The sequence below is a fragment of the Pipistrellus kuhlii genome, unplaced genomic scaffold (genome assembly GCF_014108245.1).
Source record: "Pipistrellus kuhlii isolate mPipKuh1 unplaced genomic scaffold, mPipKuh1.p scaffold_m20_p_2, whole genome shotgun sequence".
In the NCBI taxonomy this organism is placed as follows: domain Eukaryota; kingdom Metazoa; phylum Chordata; class Mammalia; order Chiroptera; family Vespertilionidae; genus Pipistrellus; species Pipistrellus kuhlii.
In genome coordinates, this window is record NW_023425515.1 from 166131560 (window position 1) to 166151060 (window position 19501).

Genomic DNA, 19501 nt, shown 5'->3' on the forward strand with positions numbered 1-19501 from the left:
AAAACTTAACCCGGTAACATTAACAACAGCTGCCTCCATTTAATTAGGATCTATTATGGGTTTGATGTCTTTTATTTTATTGTTAATCCTGATGACTATGCTGTGGGATGGTATTATTATCACATGATTTATGAGGCTTAGGAGGAGATTAAGCACCATGTCGGAGGCCACTGGAGAGTAAGTGGTTGGGGAAAGACTTCAAGTGTAGCTTAACTCAATAACCAGACTTTCACTGTTAGGCCTTTCTACACTTCGGGCCTGGCCGTCCCACTTTCGGGAAAAAATCCTAAGTAAATAAAGAAAAGAAGGCCAGTCATTGAAACAAAAACCAAAAAACATTTATAACTTATATTCCTCACATAGCCATATGCCCCCAAATTGGAAGGGAGAGAGGTACCACCCATGAGCAATGTACTAGACTCCAAATGATGAATACGTGAATTGTGTCAAGAGAGAGCATCTGAAACCATATTTAGTAAAAAGGATGGAATGCAAAATAGCACCCAAAGAGTATATATATATATATATACTTTGCAAAGTTAGAGAAAATGGATTCATGGCTACCCATAAGAATCAGAAGTGATTAGAGTTATGCAAATGATAGTATATGGAGCTGCTTTATATTTTTTGGGCAGAGCAATTGAAATGTTGTATTTATTTTAAAAGACAAGAAGAATATTGAACCAAGTTTTTAAAAAAGGAGATAGATTTTTTTTAAAAAAAAACATACACACACAAAAAAACTAGATTTAAATGGCAAAATTCTCACAGGACATGTGGTCCACACCCAAATGTTCTGTCCAAAATGTTTGGGCAGGACCCAGTGTCTGCTAATTGGTAAAACTAGCTCTTGGAAAACACTAACACAGAAAAAATCATTACTATTCAATATCTTGAGACAGATTTACTGACTACTGTGTTTCCTCACCTGGAATTTGAGGACTCACAGCAATAGAAGGGCTCCAAATCTGTGCTATAATTCACAAAACACGGTGGAAGTTGTGTATTTTACCTGTGTGTTAATTTACTTGGCAATAGTTAAAGAGATAAGAGCTTGGGCTCTGTTATCAGATCACCCGAGTCTGAATCCCAGCTTTGTGACCTACTTGCTCAGTGATACTGGGCAAGCTAATTTCTTCAGCTTTCTTGTCTGTCGGGTGTAGTTAATAATAATGCCTGCCTCAGCTGAAGCTGGTTTGGTTCAGTGGTAGAGCATCAGTCTGCGGACTGAAAGGTCCCAGGTTCGATTCCGTTCAAGGGCATGTACATTGATTGTGGGCACATCCCCAATGGGTGTGTGTGCAAGAGGCAGCTGGTCAATGTTTCTCTCTCATCGATGTTTCTAACTCTCTATCTCTCTCCCTTCCTCTCTGTAAAAAATCAATAAATAAAAAAATGCCTGCCTCAGTGTATCACTGCCAGGCACATGGGGAGATTTCTGTACACATTAGCTATTCTTTTTTTTTTTTTTTTTTAAATAATATATTTTATTGATTTTTTTTAGAGAGAGGAAGAGAGAGGGATAGAGAGTTAGAAACATCAATGGGAAAGAAACATCAATCAGCTGCCTCCTGCACATCCCTAACTGGGGATGTGCCCGCAACCAAGATACATCCCCTTGATCGGAATCGAACCCGGGACCGTTGAGTCCGCAGGCCAATGCTCTATCCACTGAGCCAAACCGGTTTCGGCACATTAGCTATTCTTAAACTATAAAGCTTCTTTGCTTTGACCTGAAGTTGTATCAGTTCAGCAGTAATTCTGGTATCTCAAGCAAATCTGCAGTCTTGCTTGACAACTGTACAAGTTTCTGGTTGCCAAAATATGGGAAAATTGATGAACTGTGAGTAATTGTAGTTCGGTCAATAATATCTTTCAAAATCTGGATACGAAGAGGAAGAGAGGAGAGAAGTGATAGGGATCCTTGGTGATGAAATCTCAGGATGATACACAAGATAGTTACATGTTGACAAGTACAAGGAGAAGGGCAGGCCTAGCAGAGTGCAGAGGTGAAAGCAGCAGCCACCACAGGCTTCCTTTAGAATCAGTTAGACAGGGCCACGTTCTGTTGAGGCCTGATCCTTCCTGAAGACAGATTGCTGTCCTCTGGTCTCTAGGCTGCAGATGGATTGAGGATTGTGACACCTGAATCCAAACCAGGACCTGCAGAGGTGAAAATGTCTTTCATAAGGGGATTGTGCAACTTAGATACCAGCTGGGCCTCTCCATTCCTGGAAAGGGTGGGTAGCCTTGACCTAAGTGTGAATTCCATGACCTCTGATTACATGCTTTCTCTCTGGTTCTGACCTCTTCCTCTACTTACTGCTTTGTAGAGTCAATGCAGAGGCAAAGCCCAGAACCTTCCATCAAATTCCAGAAACAACCCACGCACACCGATCCTTTCATAAACTCAGCAGTGGTTCTGAAAATGGCCCAGGGCAGATGCTACAGCTTAGAATGACGTTCTAGACACAGAGCCTTCTGCCTCCACCCAGTTTCATTTCCTCTATTTTTCTGGTTTCTTTCTGGCCCACATATATATTCCTCTTCCATCTCACTTGAGGGAGACAAACCAAACCCAATCCTAGCACTTATCATTGTATTTTGCCAACAGAGATTAGTACTAGGCCAATATTGCACTTGGGACTATCATTTTATGTAAAAGGAGTGCTTATAAAATAGGAAATTATAAAATAATGTAAAGATGCTTATAAACAGGGGTCTATCAGTTGAGTTTTGCCAAATAGAATTTCATTGTTGCCAAAGAGCTGGGACTAATGGGAAGACAGTGGGGAGACACTGAAGAATCTTAGTACGAGAAGGATGCCATCAGACTTCAGTAGGTCACTCTAGTAGCCCTAGGGGAGGTGACAGGCAAAAGTGGATGCAAGGAAATCACAGGCAGGAGGCAGGGAGTACTAGGTAAGGCATTATCATTGGCAGTGGAATGAATGGGGAAAATGGATTCAGGAGGTTGAGTTCTCAGACGTTAGGCCCCATGGTGATCCGCTTGGCCTGGTTCTCCTGGAACATTACCAGTTTTTAAATATATTTTATTGATATTTTAGAGAGAGGAGGAAGGGAGAGAAATAGAGAGCTAGAAACATCGATGAGAGAGAAACATCAACCAGCTGCCTTTTGCACACCCCCTACCGGGGATGTGCCCGCAACCAATGTATATGCCCTTGACTGGAATCAAACCTGGGACCTTTCAGTCTGCAGACCGACGCTCTACCACTGAGCCAAACCGGTTTTGGCAACATTACCAGTTTTTAAACACAGCCCTATGCCCTGGGAACCTCCTTAACTCAAGGAACTTGGGATGGGTGGCATCTCCTGGGCTTTACTTGGGAGAGGAGTTTGGCACTGGCAGTGATTGAAAGATGGACACAGCAGGAGGTTAGTGGATGATACAATAGAAGGGGAGGTAGTGTTTGATGATACTAATAGAATCTTGCATATCATGTATTTGAGTTGCTTGTGGGATATTCAAGTCAAGATAACAGCCTGATGGGCAGAGGAAATGTCAAAGCAGGGAGAAAATCTTGATAATAATAAACCAGCAATCACAACCACAACCCAACAAAACTCCATTCTAAACACATTGCATTTTTTATCTCATTTGATCCTCTCAGAAACCGTATGAAGTAAGAATTTTTTAAAAATATATTTTTATTTATTTCAGAGAGGAAGGGGGGCGGCAGGGAGGGAGAGAGAGAAACCTTAATGATGAGAATCATTGATCAGCTGTCTACACTGGGGAACAAGCCTGCAACCCGGGCATGTGCTCTGACCAGGAATCAAAGTGTGACCTACTGGTTCCTAGGTTGACGCTCAACCACTGAGCCACACTGGCCAGGCTGAGGTGAGAATTATTAATCCCCATTTAACAGTTGAGGAAAATAAGGCACAGAGAAGATTAAGAAAACAAAAACTGTTCAAGGTAGAAGTAAAAAAGGTAGTTAGTGGGGGTGCCGGGGCAAACATCTCTAGCTAAAGATGTCCTTTAAAATATATTTTATAATCAGAAACACTCAAAGTAGGAGGCAAATAGGTAGGGAAGTTAGGGTACACTTATACAGCTAAATGATCAATACAAACAGTCGTAAATCACAGCTGTGGCCCGACAGGCAGGGATGAAGTTTTGCTGATTCAGTAAGTGGGTTGGTGGTGGTCCATACAGCAGAAAGCTCAGGCAGAGGAGCTCCACTTAGCGTGGCAGTTGAGGGACATAGGCTATCACACAGGCTTCCCGAAGGAAAAAGCAGCTGAACCAAGAGAGAAGGCAGCAGAGGAAGGCTGTAGCAGAGAAAGCCTTCTGCATTGACAACAACTGTCAGACAAGAAATAGCCTAGTGCAGTGGTCTGCAAACTGCGGCTGGCGAGCTACATGCGGCTCTTTGGCCCCTTGAGTTTTTAGCAAAGGCCAGCTTAGGGGTACCCTAATTAAGTTAATAACAATGTACCTACCTTAGATAGTTTAAGTTTAAAAAATTTGGCTCTCAGAAAAAATTTCAATCGTCGTATTGTTGATGTTTGGCCCTGTTGACTAACGAGTTTCCCGACCACTGGCCTAATGCGCACAGGAAACTCCAAGCAAGGGAATGACCAGAAGAGCAAGTCTGAGGTGGGGAGCAGGAGCTGCAGAGGTGGGGAGGAGACAGGGACTAGGCAAGGACCACTCTGACCTACTCAGGCCTCTGGGCCACTGACTCTTGAGTGAAGGGTTTTTAAGCAAGAGTGCATTTTGTTGGTTGGCTTGTTTTTAGGATGGGAGGAACTTGAGCAAGTGCATAGGCATGTTGAAAATAGAGAGAATGCTGGAGAGAATACAGAATGTATCTTAAGGGCTTGGGCCTCTAGGGAGCAGGGGCTGATGGGGTAACAAGGAAAAGGGCCAGAAAGGAAGAAGAATCTGGGTGCAGATGTAAATTCTCTTGCAATAGGAGAGAGAGCTGAGGGGTGCGCACATTGTTGCCTCTGTTTTCTCAAAAAAGCTGTTCAGAGAATGTGTGTTAGAGGCGAGGCAATGATGGGCATAAAGAGGGAGAGCCAACTACAAGTTAGACGCCTATCAAACTCCAGGTCAGCTGACAGGGAGCCTACAAACCAGCCTGCCTGTGCCATTTCTCCAGCAGAGCTAGACCGTGGTGCAGGACCCAAGGAGGCGGGCGAGGGAGGGGCGAGAGGTGGTGAGGAGGTGGAGAAGAGCCTCTTTCTGGCCAACCAGCCCTGGGCTGAAACTTGGGGAGCAAGGAAGTGTGGAAGAAAGGAGCCACATGCTAACCTGACAAGCTCAGGGAAGGCCTGCATGGCAGTCTTGCAAACTCAGAGACCTAAAGTAACCACAAAAGATGGTTTGAAAATTAAATATTTAACTACAAACTTGTTATAGTGGGTAGTTATGTCCTAGGCCTGATATTTTCCCTGACAAAGATCAATTTAGATCTTCTTTACTGAGCCCATTAGCCTTTTTGCCTATAAGATAACGTATCTGTGAGATGGCTGGTTAACTTGTAACTTCCCTTTTTCTGGAGCCCCTGGGGCACAACCAAATGTGGTGGCAGCCAGGACAGATGCCTCAAATTTCTTCATTATTACGTTGATTGTTTATGCACCCACCTAAGTATGTGTCCGTCACTTTACTTTTTATCCAGTCCCAGGGTTTTCTCACCGCTTTGCTTTTTCCTGCCTCCTTACGGTAATCCATCACCAATAAATTCCATGTAACCCACCTATGTCCCTCCTTTGATTGCAATGTATAAATAGAAATGTAACCTGCCATTCTTTGGAGCACATGTGTCAAACACAAGGCCCGAGGGCCAAATCCGTCCCGCCAGGCCTTGCAATGTGGCCCGCACCGCGCTGTCATCACTGCACTCCGCTGCGTTTCCATCACAATGACAGTTTATGACTGTTCAGTAAACCACTTGGCCCGCGATTTAGGCTGGATTTTAGATTTTGGCCCCTTCTCTGATTGAGTTCGACACCCCTACTTTGGAGCATTATCTCAATTCATTGAGGTTCTGCTTCCTGGCATATGTTGACAGTGTGGCTCAAATAAACTCACAAAAATTCTTTACAGGTTTCAATGTGGTTTTTTTTTTTCCATAACAGAAGGAAGAGAAAGGGGGCTGCTAGATTAGAAGATCATGGAAGAATTAATGGCAAAGGACTTATGGTTAGACCCCTATTTCCCCCGTACCAGAATGGCCTGCAATGGCATTACTACCATAAGCAATTTTCCTTTTCTGGGCCCGGTTTCCCATCTGAACGCTAGGCGATTCTCCAGTTCTAACTGTATATGATGGTGCAGGTGTGTCCAAGCCTCTTGGGCTGCTGGGTGAGATGTTTTCATTACCTTCTGTATTGGAGCTGCTGGGCTGGTATAATCATTTTCCTGTCAGAAGGCGATAACCATGGGGTTGGTTGGCACGGAGATGTGAGATTTCAGTGCATCAGGACCATGAGCCAAGCAATGGTTCCAGTTGCCATTGGCCAAAAGTTCACATTCAGGTTACTTTGCCTCAGGGATCTCAGTAAATATTAACCAACGTACTGGATGACCTTGGACAAGCTTCTGAAACCACTCGCCACTTGCTTTACTCGGCCATCAGGAAAAGCGAGTAGTTACATACTCAGAGTGACCACAAAAAACAAACAAACAAGAAAAAAACAACCATGACTCAGAATGATTGGGGGAACAGGTACAAACAGAAATGTTTATTCCTGGAAAAGCCGATGCCTGAGGTTGGGATCCCTGGAAGCAGAGCCTGAGATGAGAAGTGGAGAGAGGGAAGTGGCCCAAGGCAGGGGAGAGAGACTGAGCAGGAGCGTGGGCCCCAGACTACTCCAGGGGGGAGAGGTGTGGGGGAAGGAAGGGAGGAGAGGGAGGGAAGCTCTGTAGCACAGATTGTGCCACAGGGCTAGTCTCATAGCAGAGGAAGGGAGTGGGCCTTTTGTGCCCAAATGCCAGCCAGTTATTGGCTGAGGTTTGTGAACAGGTGGGGTGGAGGAGGGCATGACGCTGTCTCTCTGGTGAGTGTGTTCTTGTTTGGTCCAGGGCAATCCTGTCTAGAAGAGGCAGGCAGAAGTTAGTCAGCAATACCCAGGTTCACTGGGCAGGAAGAGAGGCACCAGCAGGAGCCACTATATCCACCCTAGAAATAGTGAGCAGAAGTTGTATCTTCAGGGCTAGGAAGGATGGAAATTATGTATAGGTAGTTAAAAAGTAAAAATAAAAAATAAAAGTAAAAATAAAGAAATGGTAGCCCTGCCACCCATAAAGAATAAAAAGACTTGAAGGTCACAGACATCAATGCATGAACATCACTCGCCATTCTGGTGACAAAGCATTAGAGCTGCTCTCACCCCTCCCAAACATATTTATTAAATTTCGCACTGCCAACAAAGAATTTACATCCTTAATATATAAAGAATTCCTACAAATCAATAAAAAAGTAGGACCCTGGCCAAAACCGGTTTGGCTCAGTGGATAGAGCGTCGGCCTGCAGACGGAAAGGTCCCAGGTTCAATTTTGGTCAAGGGCATGTTCCTTGTTTGCGGGCACATCCTCAGTAGGGGATGTGCAAGAGGCAGCTGATCGATGATTCTCTCTCATCAGTGTTTCTCTCTATCCCTCTCTTTTCCTCTCTGTAAAAAAATCAATAAAATATATTTTTAAAAAAATTAAGAATCTGATTGTTATATAGTATAGGTAAAGAATATTAATCAACAATCCACTGAGAGGGAAATGTAAACAGCTAACAGACATTTACAAAAATCATTCAGTCTTGCTGATCATCAAACACAAAGGAGAGGAATATGTACATTTTTATCTATCAAATTACAAAGACTTTAAAATTAGAGCACACAAAGCCAGCAAAAAACAGATATTCTCTACACAGCTGGTGGGCATGTAGATTAGCCCAGCTACTCTTAGAAAATAATTTTGTAGTATGTTTCAAGATTTAGAAATGTTTGCACTCTTTGATTTGTACTTCTAAGAACCAGCTGGGCTAATTTAAATTATCATGTAAAGAATAGAGAAATTGCTATGCTATGCACTTAGTGCTGAGTGCTTTGATATTTATTTCATTTAATCTCTACAATTTCCTTATTAGGTGGGTACTTTCATAAAGTCATTTTGTAGAGGAGAGGAAACTGAGGCTTAAGGAAGTGAAGTAAAGCTTACTTACTGTGAGGAAGTGGGGAAACGAATTATCTGACTCTGGTGTGTGGGCCCTTAATAAACTTATTCTATGGACTCACTAAAACAAGGATCCAAAAAGAAGGTGAAAAGTTAGGCTTTTTGCAAAAATAATTAAATTGGGAAAACTGTTTCTTGCTCCACTGATCAGGGAACCTCAGCAGCATTCGGATTTCTAATTAAATCAGACAGATTTAATTAGAATTGCTGGGGCTATCACCTCATCCTTTGGAAAATTTTGTGATGAGTTTTACATAAAAACATAAAACAATATTAGGGTCCTCTGTACAAAATGGTGAAGCCAGCAACTGAGTTTGGCATCTTTCTGGGTTATAATAACAGTTATAAATAGGGGTTTATAACAACAACCCATTACTAGAGAGGGCAATTACATATATTGGTTTACTTGTCTCTCTCGCAAAACTGTGATTCTATGATGGCAGGGGTCACGTCTGTCTCATTCATTGAAGTAACCTTAGAAGGCGAGGATGGACTACGGGCAGGCATCCAGCAGGGCCTGCCAAGCTCTCAGGTGCGGACAGGAAGACACGGCATACGGAAGGTCATTACTATGGCACTGGTGGCATCTGGAGAACATTTGGAATGACATCTGGGTTGTTTCTAATTTTTTACTATTACAAGTAAAGCTGCTAAAAACAAACAAACAAAAAAACACACATATGTATAGCCGAAGCCGGTTTGGCTCAGTGGAGAGCATTGATCTGTTGACTGAGGGGTCACAGGTTCGATTCTGGTCAAGGGCATGTACATTGATTGTAGGCACATCCCCGGTAGGGGGTGTGCAGGAGGCAGCTGGTCGATGTTACAATCTCATCGATGTTTCTAGCTCTCTATCCCTCTCTCTTCCTCTCTGTAAAAAACCAAGAAAATATATTAAAAACAAACAAACAAAAAACAACAACACATGTGTATATAGGTTTCTACATGAGCACAAATTTTCATTTTTCTAGAATAAATTAAACACAAAACTAATCCCTGGGAATAGTTTTGTGTTTAATTTTTTAAAAATGGCTGAACTGTTTTTCAGAGTGAATGTACTATTTTACATTCTGACCAATTTTATGTGACGTGAGCCAGTTTCCCCAAGTCTTTACCAGCATTGGTGTTATCACTATTTTTTAATTTTAGCATTCAAATAGATTTGAAGAAATATCTCACTGTGCATTTAATTTGCATCTCATAGCTAATGATGTTCATTATCTTTTCATATGCTTATTTATATTTTCACTAGAGACCCAGTGCATGAAATTTGTGCATGGGGGCTGCAGGAAGGGATTCCCCTGCCCAGCCTGCACCCTCTCCAATCCAGAACATCCCTTTCACAATCCAGGATTGCTGGCTCCCAACCGATCACCTGTCTGCCTGCCTGATTCCCCCTAACTGCTTCTGCCTGCCATCCTGATCACCCCCTAACCACTCCCCTGCCTGTCTGATCGACACCTAACTGCTTCCCTTCTGGCCCTATTGGCAGCCATCTTGTGTTCACATGGGGATGGCCATCTTGTGTATTGGAGTGATGGTTAATTTGCATATTACCTACTTATTATATAGGTTATGCTTATTATTTCCTCTTCTATGAAATATTCAGTGGACTATTTCTACATATCTTTTTAAAAATATATATTTTATTGATTTTTTACAGAAAGAAATGGAGAGGGATAGAGAGTTAGAAACATTAATCAGAGAAGTGTGGATCAGCTGCCTCCTGAACAGCCCCTACTGGGAATGTGCCTGAAACCAAGGTACATGCCCTTGACTGGAATCAAACTTGGGACCCTTCAATTCGCAGGCCGACACTCTATCCACTGAGCCAAACTGGTCAGAGCTCTACATATCTTTTTGCCACTTACTAATTGACTTAATTTTTGAGCATTGTTTGTACATTCTAGCCCTTTGTGAGACAATGTGGTTCAAACATTTTCTCCCAATCTGGAGTTTGTCTTTTCGCCTTCTTCACAGGGTCTTTCACATAGCAGACGTTTTTAAAATTGATAAGGTACATTTACCCATTTTTTTCTTTTATGAATCTTCAAGATTTTCTTCTATGTTCTGTCACCTCAAGTTTTATAGCTTAACGTTTTATATTAAAATCTTCAATCTATTTATGATTTAAATTTTTAATAAAATTTTTGAGACTTGGTTTGGGGTTCATTCCCCCACTACCTTTGGGTGTTTAATTACTCCAGCACCACGTGTTGAAAAGACTATTTTTTCTCTGTGGATGACTTTGGCATTTGGGTGTATTTATATGCATCTATTTTTGTCTTCTTTATTTTGTTCTATTGATCTATGTATCCATCCCTCTGCCAACATCACACAGTCTTGATTATTGTAGCTATAAAATAAGTCAGTAGTCTGATTCCTCTCATATTATTCTATTTTTTTAAATTTTAGTTTTTCTAGGTAGCTCTTTTGCTTTTCCATACAAATTTTATAATTAAACTTCTCTAAATTCACAAAAAAAGTCTTAAATAAGAATCATATTAAATTTATAGATCAATTTGTGAAGAACTGACATCTGTATGTTTTTCAATCATGAACATTGTGTCTTTCTATAGTTTTCTTTCATCATCATTTTTTAATGATCAGAATACAAGTCTTAGGCATGTTTTGTTAGATTTAAACCTAAATGTTTCATTTTCTGAGTGATTATAAATAGAATTATATTTTAAACTTGCTAGTTTATACAAATATATATGATTTTGGTATATTTTCTTATGTTTTATGACCTTCCTGAACTCACATTTTAGTTCTAGTTTTGAAAAGTCTTTTGGTTGCCCTAACCAGTTTGGCTCAATGGATAGAATATCAGCCTGCGGACTAAAGGGTCCCAGTTTGATTCTGGTCAAGGGCATGTACCTTGGTTGCGGCACATCCCCAGTGGGAAGTGTGCAAGAGGCAGCTGATCAATGTTTCTCTCTTGTCAATGTTTCTAACTCTCTGTCCCTCTCCCTTCCTCTCTGTAAAAAAAAATCAATAAAATATATTTTTTAAAAATAAAAATAATAAGTCTTTTGATGGTTCCTTGAGATTTTCTACTTAGACAATTATGACATCTGTGAATGGCAACAGTTTTGCTTCTTGCTTTTCTATCTATAAGCCTTTTATTTCCCTCCCCTCTCCCTCTTATTACACTGGCTAAAATTTTCAGCATGATCTTATATAATAAAAACCTAATATTCTAAGTGTCTGGTTGGCTGGTTGGACATTCCACCAATCAAAGTGTAACATGCTAATGATATGTTAAAGCTGCCCAACTGCTCGCTATGACATGCACTGACCACCAGGGGGCAGACACTCTGACTGGTAGGTTAGCTTGGTGCTAGGGTCCAGCTGATCAGGACTGAGGTGGACATGCCCCGGAGCCTCCCACTGTCCCTCCTTGGTTGGCCAACCTCCTGTATCCCTCCCAAGCACTGATCATGCACTGGTGGGGTCCTTTGGCCTGGCCTGCACCCTCTCGCAATCCGGGACCCCTTGGGGGATCCAGTTTCGGCCCGATCCGCAGGCCAGGACTAGTGACCCCCACTGGTGCACAAATTCATGCACCGGGCCTCTAGTGTTGAATAAGAGTGGTAAGAGTGTACATCATTTCACCATAAAGTATAATGTTAGCTGCAGGTTTTTTAAGTTTCTCTTGATATGAAGTTTTCTTCTATTCCTAGTTTTCTGAAAGGGTATCTTTTGTTTTGTTTTTTTATCATGAAGAAATGTTGAATTTTGTAAAAATATTTTTTTTCTTGATTGATATGATCATGTGATTTTTCTTCTTTAGCCTAACAAAGTAGATTTTTGAGTATTGAACCAACCTTGCCTTTCTAGAATAAATTTTACTTGGTCAAGGTATATAATTCTTTTTTATATGTTACTAAATTATATTTACTAATAATTTGTTAAGGATTTTTACATTGTATTCATGATGAATATTGGTATGTAGTTTTTTCTCTTTTTTTTTTTTGGTATTGTCTTTGTCTGGTTGTGTAGAACTACTGTTAATTCTTCTTTAAGCATTTGTTAGAATTGTCCAGTGAAAACATCTGGGTCTGGATAGTTGCTTTTGGAGAGTTTAAAACATATGCAACTTCATTACTAAAAATATTGGTGGTCATTAAGGATTCAGGGGCAAGAAGGGAAGGACAAATAGGTAGAAAGACTTTAGGCCAGTGAAACTATTCTGATACTATAGTGGTGAATTCATGTCATTATATATAATATTTGTCAAAACCCACCAAATGTACAACACTAACATGAACCTTCATATAAACTATAGACTTTATGTGATAATGATGGGTCAATATAAGTTCATCAATTGCAACATATGTACCACTATGATGGGGAATATTGATGAAGTGGACGAGGTAAGTTGTGGGGGTTGGGAGATTGGTGGAGGGCAGGGGTATATGGGAACTTTGTACTACTGTTAAATTTTACTCTAAGCCTATAAATGCTCTAAAAATTTGTCAATAAAAAAAAAAAAAAAAAGAATCCTGAGTCTGTGTGGTTGAAAAATGAGTGCCCAACAGCATGTTACCACCATTAGTGTTCAGTTCCCAAGCTCACATTGTGCCTATATTCAACTGTCCACACATAGACTCCCTGGGTCTTCATTCTGTGGGCAGCTGGCTGGCCTTTGTGCCTAAGCCTGAGGCATCCCTGGACTCACACAAGTTTGATCTGCTATTCCTGGTACCTTCCTCTTCCTCGTGGCTTGGTAGGTTTTGAACTTAGAAACTAGACAACCTCTCTAAGCCTCATTTTCCTCATCCATATAAAAAGGGGAATATCCTAAGATTATGATGTAAGATACTCAGAGTGCTGCCTGGGACAAGCTAGTATTTTTTCCTGTCCTTCCTCCTGTCCTGATCCTGTTGTTCAGGGTGGCCAACTGGAAAGGCAGTGCTTGCAGCATAAGAGATAAGGAGATGGGATGAGGGAGTGGAGAGTGATGACCTCTGGTGACCTTCACATACATAATGGCCAGGCTAGCCAGCGCCCTTTCCCACGATTGATGTACATCGCAAGATATGTTTCTGGGTCCCCTTGAGGGTGAGGATGGGAACAGGGAGCACATAGGGTTATGGGGGGAGGGGGGGTCTGGAATGTTGTTTTTCAACTGATACTTGTGACTTCATTTCCGATTCTCACAGGCGACCTGAATGCCCATTGCACCAGGCAGGGAGAGCTGCCCAGATCTGACACTATCCCCTTGTAGAAGCGGCTGGCAGGCCCGCAGGCTGAGAGGGATGCCTGCAGGCCAGGGAGGCGAGATGAATTTATCGCCTGTGAATGAGGTGGGATTGGCAGCCTTTGAGACAAACTCCCTCTGTGTCCCTGAGCTGTACCTCCCAGACAAGGGCAGTGCCAGCGTTCTTCATTCCTTCAGTCCACAGTCTCGGGCCCAACTCAGCTGTGAGAAGAGGTACAGAGGCTCCATGTTTTAAGCCCTAAAAAGGATCAGTTAATGTGTGTCACTAAGACCTAGAAGCAAGCACCCTGCACGGCTGGAGTCATGGAGCTGAGTTGCCAAGACAGTAGTTTTCAAACAATTTTGACTACAGCCTTCAGTGAGAAACTAATTTTCCGTCATGATCCAGTGATACACACAGACATATTCATGTATGCTCTTTTTAAAATATATATGTATATTTTATTATTGATTACAGAAAGAAAGGGGAGGGAGGGAGGGAAAGAGGTAAGGAGGGAGAGAGAGAGAGAGAGAGAGAGAGAGAGAGAGAGAGAGAGAGAGAGAGAAGGAGAGAGAGAGAAAAACATCAATGATGAGAGAGAATCATTGATTGGATGCCTCCTGCACACCACAGATTGGGGATGGAGCTGCAACCCAACATGTGCCCTCACAGGGAATCGAACTGTGACCTCCTGATTCTTAGGTCAATGCTCAACCACTGAGCCACTCTGTCCCAGCTCCTGTATGCTCGTAAACATAATTTGCACGTTTGAAAGAAGGAAATAAAGCGGACTAGACAGTATCAGAGTGTGGTAAAGATAAATATTGTCTTGTGAAATGTTTGTTTCTGTGTATGTGTGCATGCGCATGCGTGTGTGTTGGGTCGTAAATTGTATTTCTGACTGTGGATTGGGTAACACAGATTGAGAAACACTTGTCTAGATGACCGCTCCCCCAACTATGGACTGGTATTCCATCTCCAGCTCGGAATGTGACAAGAAGTTAGTGCAGTAAAGGCTCTTTAGTGTCGCTGCACTAAAGGAATCTGTTGAGCTTTGCTGATTAAGTGTGTTAGATTTGGGGGAAAGAGGTTCCCCTGAATGCCTATGTCACGGGACTGATATTTCACAGAACACAGACCTGGACGGACTTTGAAAAGTTCTCCAGAATTCCCTGCGACGCTTCAGTGACAGCGTGGTGAGGAAGCTGCTTTAAATGAACAGAGACATTAGATCTATTATAGGGTTGGTTGCCATGTAAGATTTATTTGGGAAAAGATTTCCTGCTAAAAATGTTTGTATACTATAATTTTAATCCAACGCTCTCATTTATGATCTGGGAAACTGAAGCCCAAAGAAGGAAGTGGCTGACCCAAGGCCACCCATGAGGTCATGTTAGAGCATGAACTCAGCTCTTAACTGGGAACCCTTGACCCCACCTCCAGGGTCAGTAAACACTCTATTGCAGGGGCCTAGGAGGTCAGAGGTGTGACCTCAAAGGGCCTGGCCTTGTCCTCTCTCCCCTGCTCTGTTGCTGACCTCCAGAGAATGGTGTAACTTCTCTGTATGTGTGCTTTCCCACAGTAAGATGGTAAATAAGGGCACTACCTTAAAACTGACATAATTTATGATGCTTCTGTGAAAAGGCAGATATTGAATAATAAATATAAGAAACATTTAAATTTTTTCTAAGCCTCAGAAAGGAGATCCTATAGTTCCAGCTAGGAAGTTCACAACCCTATTGTTTTGCAATTTGATGGAAACTTTTTATTGTTGTTCAATTCTAAGAAAAGTTGCTGACTGCTATATGAGAGAGAAAGAAGCAAGACTGTTTAGAAATCCCTCTTTTTTTTTTTTTCCAGCTAAAACCCTATTCTTGTTTTCCTAGAAGTGACACTCCCTAGACTGTATTCAAGCCAGCAAAGAATTATCTGTTCCTCATCCACAGAGATTCCAAATCAAAATGTGTTACATCCAACAGTGTCTGTCTGTAGGAGTACTGCTCCTTCGGCTTCAGGTGCTTGCAGGTGTGGGGATTGCTTGACCTCCAGATCTGCTCTCCATCCCAGAAGCTTACCTCTGGGACCCTCTCCTTGCCTTTTGGCTTCAGTTGAGTTCTGCTCAGCGGAAACCACTGGCAGGAGCTCTGAGGGCGAGGGGAGTGGGTCTGGAGAGTGTCTCCCTCGGCGGCCTTGTCTGAGAGCCACAGCTCCATTCAGGAGGCCGGTCCTAGTGGCCTGCTTTGTCTCTAGGTTCTGATAACCATTCCCTCTGCCTTTGACCCAGGTACAAACGTCTCTATAGGTATTCCCACTGTTTTTTATGTTTTTGTTTTGTGTGTGTGTGTGTGTGTGTGTGTGTGTGTGTGTGTGTGTGGTTTCTCCACTCCCTGGTGATACTTTTGTAATTCCTTTATTAACGCCTTAGCTCACCCAATTTGAGGGAGACATCAGCTTTCTGCTGGGACTTTGAATTATATACTGTTTCATATACATTTGCTCAATATAATGCCTATTCCTTTGCCTTTTTTTCCATTTAGTGTCAAGACTCACATTTTCTTTCTTTTGCATCCATTGTATCAAGAGGCAGCAATGAGCAGGGCTCCTTCACCCTAGGGTGCTTTAAACACTGCTGATGTCTGAGCCCCCCCCCCCCGGAGAGTCTGACCACTGGGTTTGGTGGGACCCGGCATGGCATTACCAGAAGCTTCATACAGAACCGCTGATGCAGGGAAGCAGGTCTGGCTCTGTGAGAGCATAGGCGAGTCCTTTCTGGGCTCAGTGCCCCATCTGTAACCTGAGCGTGTGTTCATACATATATGTGTATGCATATGTACATGTGTGTGCATGTGAGTGTGTGTAAGTGTATTGACCCTTGGCTCTCTGACTCTGGATCTTACCATTCCTGTCCTTTAATGCTAGTAGAAGGATTTTGGTTCTGGCCATATGCACTGCTGCCCTCTTGTGGACATGAGCACAGCTGTGATAAAGTGTCACTTCCTGGACTCTGTAGCATGTTCATTGTCATCTACTGTCAGGACTGAATGGAGCTTCCAGAGGTGGTTTAATCAAATGTAGACAGGCTGCACTAACCATCAGATGGCCATCTCCCTTTCCCTGACATCCTTCAGGCGAGACCTGCTCTTAGCTCCTTTGCATTCTTGAGCTCATTGGTTTGTTTTACATAATGAAAGAAAGGGGTAGATGAATTGTTTTTGCAGAATAACCACAATTCAAAATAAAAATAAGTCAGAGCATTTAGGGGAAAAAATTAAAAAGCCACAAATTAGCCCACGGGAGGCAGAGCAGCAGAGCAGAGTGGCTGGGTCCTGGGGAACTAATGAGAATGCTCCACCTGCCCTCCTCCTAGACAACCCCACCCCCACCCCGAAACCTTTCCTAAACGGCCACCTGCCGGAAATTCCCTTCTCTGCCTGCAGCCCCATCTCCGCGCCACTCTCGGTTCCTTCTTCTGAGCCCCCTCCCGGCCTCTTTGCTACACACTCTTGCTCCTCTGTCCTTTCTCTGAAAATCTGGCCCTTTCACCAAAAAACATGGTAGCAACCTGTCAGCTGTTTTTCATCAACTGAGGCGACATATTGTGCATCAATTACATGTATATTGTATATCATATTATTGTTATGGTTAGGAATGATGTGAGAAGATATTGTGAAAATTGTTTATACTGAACCATTTTCATTATCTTGATGGGGAGGATACAAGGAAAAGGGATAAAATTGTTCCTAAAAAGTATATGTAATTTTGACCTTTTAAATTTTTTAAAAAAAATATATATATATATATTTTATTGAGTTTTTACAGAGAGGAAGAGAGAGGGATAGAGAGTTAGAAACATCGATGAGAGAGAATCACCAATCAGCCGCCTCCTGCACACCCCCCACTGGGGATGTGCCTGCAACTAATGTACATGCCCTTGACTGGAATCAAACCTGGGACCTTTCAGTCCACAGGCATATGCTCTATCCACTGAGCCAAACCGGTTTCAGCTGACCTTTTAAATTTATATTAAACAATTTTTTGTGCCATATTTGGACAACTTTTAATGGTGATTGTGGGTCACCCACGATCTCTACCCCCATTCCTGTGCGGCCATGATCTGGGGTAATGTTGAGTCCACGCACTCATTTAGCAGTGGTTTTCTTGAGCACCTACTTCACGTCAGGAACTTTTCCAGGTTCTGGAGAGACAGCAAGGAACAAAACCATCTCATTTCCCATCGAGCCCAGATTCGAATGGGAGGTGAATGCATAGGTAGGGTCTGATGGGTCTTACTTTATTTGCTTCAGCAGTTCCTTCTCAAGTTTTTGAACTGAGAACAAGCCCCCAAACACCTTGTCTTTCACTATCTTCAACATGTGATCTCTTTCATGCCAATTTTTGAGAATACTTGGTTATTCATCAACAACTTCTGATGACTGAGTCCCATTAACCATTCACAACCTGGTAACTTTTCTAGTAGTTTGAACCCACAGTAGGAAGAGGAGGGACGGCCACTTTCCAGGCTTGCATTAGTTCTGGTGGGTGGGGGGTGGGGGTGCTGGCTCTTGAACAAGGCAGTGAGGGTAATTTGAGCTGCTCCAAGCCATATAGCTGAGGGTCCACAAACTCCAGAACTGGTCCAGATTCTGGTTTTGCCACATATATAACTGCATAGTTTTAAGCAAGTCACTTAACCTCTCTGAACTCATTCTCTGCTGCCTCCCACCCCTGTCTTCCATAGGTGATAATAATAACTCAAGAGGCTTGGAGTAATTATTAAATGAGATTACATATGCTTTATGTGCATCTATATATATAGTAGTTAGTATACTGAGTGCCTGGCATAAAGATCAATAAATGGCAGTGGTTATTACTAAGAAAAACTTAATGTTTCTTTTTAAAAAAAATATGTATTTTATTGATTTTTTACAGAGAAGAAAGGAGTGGGATAGAAAGTTAGAAACATCGATGAGAGAGAATCATCGATCAGCTGCCTCTGGCACACCTCCTACTGGGGATGTGCCCGCAACCCAGGTACATGCCCTTGATTGGAACCTAACCTGGGACCTATCAGTCCTCAGATTGACGCTCTATCCACTGAGCCAAACCGGTTTCGGCTTAGTGTTTCTTTTCTGCCTCCCAGCTTTATTGAGGAATCATTGAAAAAATAAAAATTGTACTTTAGGTGTACATCATGTTTTGATATATGCATGCATTGTGAAATGATTACTAAATTAAGCTAGTTAGAATACCTGTCACCTCACATAACTATTTTTATTTTTTTTTAAAGATTGAAATCATTCCATCTATGAATTCTATGTACTAAGGATTTTCTTTTTTTAAAATATATTTTTATTAATTTCAGAGAAAAGGGAGAGGGAGAGAGAGTTAGAAACATCAATGATGGGAGAGAATCATTGATAGGCTGCTTCCTGCATACCCCCACACTGGGGATGGAGCCCACAACCTGTGTATGTGCCCCTGACCGAATCGAACTTGGAACCCTTCAGTCCAAAGGCTGATGCTCTATCTACTGAGCCAAACCAGCTAAGCTCATAGCTACTATTTTTATGCGTGTGGAGTGAGAACACTTTAGAGTCTTGGCAAATTTAAAGTATTTAGTACATCCTTATTAACTAGAGTCACCATGCTGTACACTAGGACTCCAGAATGTATTCATCCTTTAAATGAAAGTTTGTGCCTTTTGACCAACATCTCTCCATTTGCCCTTCTGCCAGCCCCGGGTAACTACCACTTTACTCTCTGTTACTATGAATTTGACTATTTTCGATTCCACATATAAGTGAGATCCTGCAGTATTTGTCAGTTTCTTAATTTTCACATATTATGAGGACTTACAATAATTAGATTAATTGCACTGTAATCAGAAGACATATTCCATATATTTTGACAATTGTTAAGACAAGGGAAATCCAGGCTGATTCTGGTGCATATAGCAGAAACACCTGACAGGTTAGGCACGGTACCTTGAGGATAAGTAATTTATAAGCATAAAAATGAAAGATGAGTAGGATACAGGTAGAGAAGGTGTGTATGCCACGCATGTGTGCGTGCCAGGGGGTAGTTG